Source organism: Chinchilla lanigera, unplaced genomic scaffold (assembly GCF_000276665.1).
Source record: "Chinchilla lanigera isolate Chin_1 unplaced genomic scaffold, ChiLan1.0 scaffold00107, whole genome shotgun sequence".
NCBI classification, from domain to species: domain Eukaryota; kingdom Metazoa; phylum Chordata; class Mammalia; order Rodentia; family Chinchillidae; genus Chinchilla; species Chinchilla lanigera.
Window position 1 is genome coordinate 4,612,621 of NW_004955508.1, and position 8,193 is coordinate 4,620,813.

General features: G+C 50.5%; 1 protein-coding gene across 2 annotated transcripts in view; it reads right to left on the reverse strand.

Moving 5' to 3' along the window:
• Spsb4 (splA/ryanodine receptor domain and SOCS box containing 4) overlaps positions 1-2,819 on the reverse strand; it is a 75,909-nt gene extending 73,090 nt beyond the window's left edge. For both annotated transcript variants that reach the window (XM_005407774.2, XM_005407775.2), the window contains exon 1: positions 2,222-2,819. The gene's annotated coding sequence lies outside the window, so the exon portion shown is untranslated. The remainder of the gene's footprint in view (positions 1-2,221) is intronic.
• Positions 2,820-8,193: the final 5,374 nt, after the last annotated feature.

The following is an 8,193-nucleotide window of genomic DNA, read 5'->3' on the forward strand; positions in this document are numbered from 1 at the left end:
TTTTGGTTTTTCTCTGGTACCGGGAACCGAACTCACGACCTTGCACTTGCCAGGCAGGCGCTTTTGCCGCTGAGCTAAATCCCCAGCCCCCTAAAAAATTTTTTTTTAAATTATGAGTCAGGTTCTTGCTAAGTCATTGAATTTCCCAGGCTTAATTCTAACTTGTAGTCCTCCTGCCTCAGCCTCCCAGAATGCTGGGATTCCAGGTATGTCATACCTGGCTCCTATTTCATCTTTTGTATGTAAATTGTGTTTAGTTTTTGTCTGTTTGGTCTTTTGTTGGTTGACTTGAAGAATCTTTTACACTTTTAAAGAGATATGCCCATTGCTATAGGAGTGGCATATGTCCTTTTCCTATTTATAGTGATTTCTCTTCCTTATAGATTTTATTTTATACATGGAATTCACCCGTCGTTAAGAGAGATACAAATTGGAACCATGTTTGAGTAGAATGGCTGATAAGTTGGACTTTGCCATTTGCCAAAGATAGCTTCATTTCTTTTTATTGCCATATAGTAAGGAGACTTAAAAAATGGAATCAGTGCGGGATGTGATGTCACTCTCCTATAATCCCAGCACTCTGGGAGGCTGAGGCAGGGGGGTGGCAAATTTGAGCCCAGCCCAGGCAATTTAGTGACTTAGTAGACCTTGCCTCAAAATAAAAAAAGGACTGAGGCTGTAGCTCAATGGGAAGGCTCTGGGTTCAATCCCCAGAACCACACTTGTGTACACACACACACACACACACATACACACACACAGCCCTGCATAAAGCATGTTCATATCATGCTTTTGACGTTTTGCTTTTCTCCAAACTAGATTTATCTGCAACCTAAAAAAAAAAGGTTTTGGGGGTGATTTGGGGAATTCTCCCACCGGCTTGAGTAACAGAAGACTCAGGATTTAATTGCAGAGGGAAACAGACTGAGAGAGGTTAGTAAGTCCGATGCTTGTGGCCTCCGCTTCCCGCAGGGCAAGTGTGGGCAGATTCTGAAATCTCCTTTTAATAGCTCTCTCTCTGAGCCATTTCTCTTCTTTCAGATTTAGGCTTATCAAACTGCGGGGGGACAGAAGGTGAGTGGGAAGCAGGGGGCTCAGATTTCTAAGAGGCGAGGACTCCTGTCTTCACACCCCACCAAACCCGATCAGGGGCACCGAAGAGGCAGGAGAGGTCAGAGAACTTGCTCAGGGTCACACCGCGAGCTGATGGTGGGGGTAGAAACGCCAGTCAGATCTCCTGGAGCCAGCGGTACAGTGCCCTCTTCTTCCCTTCTGCCTGCAGCAGCTCGCGCCTTGGCGGCGGGGCCGCGGGCGCAGCCACTCCCCCGGCTTCCCCAGCCAGTCAGAGGTCGGGGCTCGGCGTCCCCTGCTGGCTTGGAGCTCCTGGCGCGCCCAGGACCGCACGGTTTGCTCAGTGGAAGGTCTGACCTTCTTCCGCGTTCCCAGAGCCCCAGCCCGGGACTCCCGGAGCCCCCACCTCCTCTCTTTCTGAGCATCACCGAGTTTGTCTTCGAGCAGGGCCGGAAAGTGGCTCCGAGCTCTTGGCCGAGCGATCAGCCTCACGCCCCAGCGTCAGGGATAAACCCGACCGCAGCAGCCGCTTCCTCAGTTCCTACAGCGCTTGACTTCTGCTTCGAACCCCGGGACGCAGACTTCCCCGGGAATCACTGCCCTCATTTCACAGACAGGGCGGGGAAGGGGCCTGCTGCAGCTCTGGAAAGTTGTATGGGATGCCCGGGCTCACGAAGCTAATAATAATGCTAACTAACTAAGATTGGGTGCTTCCTGTGGCTCAGGCACAAGTCTACCTACCATCACTCAGATCCTCCCAATCAATACCCGTGTAAAACCGGCACAATCATCATCCCCATCTCACGGATGAGGACACCGAGGTTTGACTCCTTGCCCAAGGTCACCCAGCCGGCGACTGATGGATGCTGGACACAAACCTAGGCGAGTGACTCTGGAGGCAATTTTTTGCTCGGTCTCCACGACACGGATTAGCAAATCATGGTCCCAGAGGCCGATCCCAACGCCCCAAAGCTGCGCAAACCAACCGGCTTGGACTGCCATAATCCGCAGAGAAAAATTCCCCGGGATCGCGATCAGAAGGACGCCAGGAGCGTTAACCGTGACGATGCCCACCCGCACGAAGTCCGAGCGGCCGGATCTCAGCCCCCGACCCCCACGCGCCCCTTACCAGGCGCTGAAGAATACTCACCATAAAAGAGAGGGCGAGCGCCACCCGGGAGGAATCCCCAGCACTGGCAGGTCCCGGGCTCGCAGGAGAGACGTCTGCTGCCTCCGCTGCCCACTCCGGGGCGCCCAAGCAGCCCTGCAGATGCTGGCTTCCTCCGGAGAGCCAGCGGCGCGTCTTCACCGCTGGTGCCCGGCAGCAGCGCCCGCTCTGCCCAGCAGGGTGGCCTGGAGTTGGGAGCGTTCTTGGCGAAGTTGGCGCTCAGGCGCTGCGAGAGAGGACGCCTGGAGTCGGGTGCAGAGTGGGGAAAGCGCCTCTCCGCGCCGATCCTGGGGGCGCGCCGAGGCCCGCGCTCTAGCCGCTCCGGAGCTTGGCGCCTGACCTGGAGGGCAGCGAATCCCGCGCTCAGGGCGCACGGGCCGAACCTCGGCCGCCGACCCCCGGCGTGCCCAGCGTCTTCCCCAGAGCACCGGGCGCACACGGCGGCGCCTGCATCTGGGGCCCGGGCTGCAGTACGCTCATCGCCTTCCCCAGGGTCTGGGCGCCTTTGTGCGCGGGGTGTGCCGGCCGCCACGGCCAGCTCTGGATGCTGCAGCCGCCGCCGCCGCCTCCCCTCCTCCGCCGCCGCCTGCTCCCCGCCTTCCCGGCCGGCCCGAGGCTGCAGCTGAAAGCCGATCCGGCTGAGCTCATCCCTGAAGGCCACTAATCCAATAGCCGAGGAAGGCGCGGCCGCCGGGAACGCCCCTTCCCCCACCATCCCGCGCCCCGGCCGTCCCAGCTAGGGCCGCTGCCGGCGCCGCTGCCTTCTCGTGGCCACCAGCTGGCGGGAGAGGGAAGTGGAACCCTCGTCCGCTCCGGAGCTGAAGCGGCACGGTAGCCATTCACTCACCCGCGCGCTCCCTCACGCACTCATTCATGAGCGCGGGTCCCTCCCCATTCATTCAAGCACGCCTGGAACGCCAGAGGGGGTGCCCCTGAGGAGGAGGAGCAGGCGCAGTCACTGGATAGCTGGTTCCTCTACTCAAGGAACGTGGGAAACAGCAGCCGGGAAAAGCAAACGGTTTAATAGGTCCTCGCCTTAGACACACGCATGTTCACACTTTATTTTTGAGGCCAGGCTCCAACTCATCTTTTAAAATCCAATTTCGTACTGCACCTGCTTCCCTGCACCGTCCCCGCCCACTCGAAGCTGAAGCAGCTGCATCACAACTCCCGGGGCTGCTGGCGCTGGTGGTCAGCCGCTTCACTGAGCGCCCGGAGCACAAAGATAAGCAAGAGGGCGTGGCCAGAGAGACAGACCAAGGGTGCTTCTGAGGTTCTTGCTTCCTTGGGGAAACTGAAAATTCCTGACTTGGTTGCTCTGCTTGTGATTCCAGAGTTGACATCGGGCCACTCCACGGTCATTTACTGACACCAGCCCACTCTGTACCAGGCACCGGCAGAGAGCCTAGACTGGTTAGAGAAAGCCTATTTTATCAGGAACATACAAACCAGACAGAGACAATCCAAGCGGAGAGGAAGATGTTTGAAGGGGACTCTGAGGCTCTTCTCCCAGCCTGGGAAGGGCAATCTGGCAAGGTTTCCTAGTGGAAGTGGTCGCGGAAGTGGTCACATGAATCAGCTCCTAGTCACAGGGAGAGAGCATAGCCCTGTGGCAACGAACTACACAGTGCATAGCCTGTGCTATGACTGGAGTGTGAGCAAAAGGAAGTTAAGATGAAGCTGGAGGATTGCCTAGGGTCCTGGGGACAGGACGGTGCAGGGAAGCAGGTGCAGTACGAAATTGGATTTTAAAAGATGAGTTGGAGCCTGGCCTCAAAAATAAAGTGTGAACATGTGTGTGTCTAAGGCGAGGACCTAGACCAAAAGATTTGGCCTTCATGAGTTGGGGAGTTTATTGACCTTGTCAGATTTACTTTTCAGAAGGATCTCTCAGCAGCAGGGTGGATGGATGGATGGATGGATGGATGGGTGGATGGATGCATGGATGGAGTAAATCAGTTTGGGAGCTACTGCGGAAGTCTAAACCAAAAGAAATGATGTTTTCATGAACTGCTGAGTGGGGTGACAAAAATGATGTGCTAACCGGTTATTGATTGTCCTCATTCTGCTGTCTCATCATCATCTGTTTATATGTTAGTCTTCCTTCTAAAAACTGAAGCCCTGTTGGGCAAGTACATGTGTCCTGTTCATCGCTGGATGCCCACCTTTGCCCCCAAGAGCTGTTGAGGACGTGATTTGAACTGGCCTACTTAACAATGCCGCGTATACTCAGACTTTCTGTCTTCCCTGGGATCTTCTTCCTATCCCTGTTAGAAAGCTCCTGAGCACCTATCCTCCCAGCCATTGTTGGGATGGACATGGTTGGGCAGGGAGAAATGAAAATTTGAGGGAAGAGTAGAGCAAAGCGGAGCTTAAGCAAGTCTTTCAAGCTGCTGCTCCCTGCCTGGACCCCAATCCAATCTGGCTGATGGGAGAAGCACTCATTTTTTTCCCTTCCTACTGGGTAACATCATGTCAGCTAATGTCCTCTCTCCCTTTTGGCCAGTGTCCTTAAATCTAAAGAGAAGTTCCACCTACATGGCGAAGATCTTCCCTTAGATTTACAGGATCCTGTGAATCTGGTGACCTTTTAATGCCTCTGTTTAGTCTTTAGTTCCATGCATTAATTAATCAAAGCATGTGAATTATCGTGAAGTTTAACTTGTGGAAAAGTAATCCGTCTGTCCAAAGAACTACAAAAACTAGCCCAGGAAGTTGCAGTCCATTTCAGTGTTCCTAACAGAGAGAGAGAAAGGAGACACACATCTCGGGTGACGAGGACCCTCTCAACGTCTCAACATGTGCTCTTCTTTTTTTTTTTTTTTTTGGTACCAGGAATCAAACTCAGGACCTTGTGCTTGCCAGGCTGATGCTTGTGCTGCTGAACTATATCCACAGCCCGAACATGTGCTGTTCTTATGCTGCTCCTCCTTTCCCTCTTTATAAAGCTGTTTGTATCTCTGAGCCCCAGAAGATGGAGCTTTAAAGTTGATAGCCCTCCCATCTTCTTAAGATTCCCAGCCCTTGAATAAACCCAATTCCTTCCTACCACCTCTTACCTCCCAAAAATTGCCCTTTGAGCAATGGGCAAATTGTGATTCCCATAACAAGGTCAGTGGCCACAATTTGAGAAACTGATTCTCTTCTCCCCTGGGGGTTCCTGATAGGTGTGCCACAGTGGCTTTTCCAAATGAGACTGTGCTTCAACCATAAATGAGTAATTACAACAGAACCCTTATATGTCCCTGCAGTTCTTCAAATCCTCCTGTCCCTTAATAGCAGAGGAAGCAACTTGAAATATTTGGGAAAACCAAGATAGCCAGGCTGTAAAAACTCTTCAGACTGAAGTCATCAGCCTTTGTGATGAACTCCAGTAATCTCTGCCTCCTAGTGTTCACATCTTTGTCCCCTTCTGCTTATGTGTGGGCTGGACTTGTCTCTCACAAATGGAATACAGTAAAAGAACAAAATGTGTCTTCCAAGATTAGGTAATAAAAAGGCTGTGGCTTAAGTTCTGTGCATCCACTGTCTCTCTTCTCTTTGGGGATTGCTTCCTAAAGGAGGCCAGCTGCTATGCTCTGGGGCAGCCCGGTAGAAAGAAGTCCCTGTGGTAAAGAACTGGGACCTGCCACCAGCTCTTTGAGTGAACCTGGAAGCATTTTCCTAGCTGAGTCTTTCTGCGGGCTGAAGCCCTGTTGGACATCCTGACCAGAATCCTTGTGAGATACCTTGAGTTAGAGGTCCCCAACCAAGCTGTCCATGGAAACTGTGAGATAGTGTTTGTTGATTTATGCTCCTAAATTTAGGAGTAAATTGTCTCACAGTTATAGATAACTAATACAAGATGTTCTTAACTAAGAGTAAATATAAGATGAATGTTTGAAGAACTAGTCACAATCTTGTTCTAAAAATGCACAATCAGATGGCCCTGGGTTTAAACCTCAGTTCAAACACATTGGACCTTAGTTTTCTCATTTGTAACAGGGAAAAAGAAGAATTCCTTCAGAGCATGGTTATCTGCTATGGCATACCACATGGTAAGGACTAAATAAATCTTTCCCTTCTACTTCTCAGCAGTAGACCAATATCTGTAGCATTCTTGGAATTCCTGGGCTAAGGCAGAATAGTACCTGGGCCAGTAGTCCAACAGGGGTCTGTTTCAGTCATGGGTCCAAAACACCTTTTAAATTTTTTTACTGTACAGATTTATGGGGTACAAGGTCATAAGTCAATACACATAAAGCTGTCAACCCTACCTCTCCTCCTTCAGGGCTTGAGTTTTAATGTACTTTCCAGGTTTTAACCATCAAAAGTTTAGACTCTTTAATCTTGAAAAGTGCTGACCATGAGCTGAGTGTGATGTACAAATGCACTAATCCCAGCTACATGGGAGGCTGAGGCAGAAGAATTGTAAGCTCAAGGTTAGCCTGAGCAACCGAGTGAGACCCTGTCTCAAAATAAATTTTTAAAGAAGAGCTGAGACCATGTGTAAGCCCCTGGGTCCAACTCCTAGTGTTGGAAAAACAAAAAACAAAGAACAAAAAACTAACCACAATATTAGCAGTTGAGGGAAGATTCTCAATTCTGACAAATTTTGGAACTCAAAGCTTGCTCAGAAGAGATACATGCCAGGGCAAGAGCAAGGGTGTGTGAGGTCTGCACGTCTCCACCTTGTCTCTTGCAAGCAGCCTGTCTGAGCACTGCCTTCACTGTGGTGTGGGCCCATTAGGTGCTGGATCTTGGATCTTCCTCATTATAGCTCAGGCACCACCCTCTCTATTGTCAGGGAAAAGCCACCTCTGCCACTCCCTCTAGAGGTGCCCCATGGCCCACAGCATGCTTTGCACACTTATCAGTGGAATTTGGCTTCTGCCCACTCATCTGGTTGCATCTCCATGAGTCTGGTCTTTGACACAGGCCACATCGGGAGCTAAGAGTTCTTCCGTTGCACCAAGCTCCTCCTTCCCAACAGAGGCACCGACACTGCTGGGCCTTTCTCCCTGGTACAGACATTCCTCAGGTGGCTGTAATCCACCTTTAAGCTCCCTGTCCTCTGTATGCATCTCCAGGAAGCCTGCCTGACACCCCAGGTTTGACATGGTCCCCTCCAGCATGTCCTTCCTCTCTCGTGTCCTCACACTCACTGTTGCTGTGGCCTTTTTTCTTGTCCTCGCTCTAAGATATGAGCATTTAAAGAGAAAACTGTCTTTTTCATCATTATGGAGTCTGTAAATCACCTGCATTTTCCTCTTGCTGATTTCTCAAAGGGTAAAGCTCTATATTCTTTCAAGGAGCCCAAGCTGGGCTAAGGGACCCTTCTTTGAGACTATAGCACCTTGTTGCCTTATCTCTGTCACAGCACCTTGGAAACCCTTTGGGAATTGTCAGACACCTGCATTACATACACTCTAAAAAAAAAAAAAAAAAAAAGACAACTAATTGGGCTAGGTGTGGTAGTGCACACCTGTAATTTCAGTACTTGGGAGGCTGAGGTAGGAGGATTGCCATGAGTTCAAGGCCAGCCTGGGCTACATAGTGAACTCAAGGCCAGTCTGAACTACACAGTGAGACCTGTCTCAAAAAAAAAAAAAAACTGACACATTATCTGTAATATTTATTGGGTCTCCATAGGATAGGACTGTGTCTGATTCATCTCAGTGCTTCTAGACTCACAGTAACACTGGTCACACAGTAAGTAGTCAATAAAGGAGTTCGGGAATAAAAGATTAAAGACAATGCGGAAGAAAGGAAAGCTCCATTGGCCTCTCTCCTTCCTTCTTTCTTTCATTGAAGAAATTGAATAATCAGAATTGGATTAGACGTAACCCTTTGTTCACGACACACTGTCTACCTGAGCCCATGTATTACTCATAACACATTGAACACCAGTAGACCCAGCATCCAACCCAAGACCATGGCCATTCCCAATACCATGTGTTCCTTTCCTTATTCAT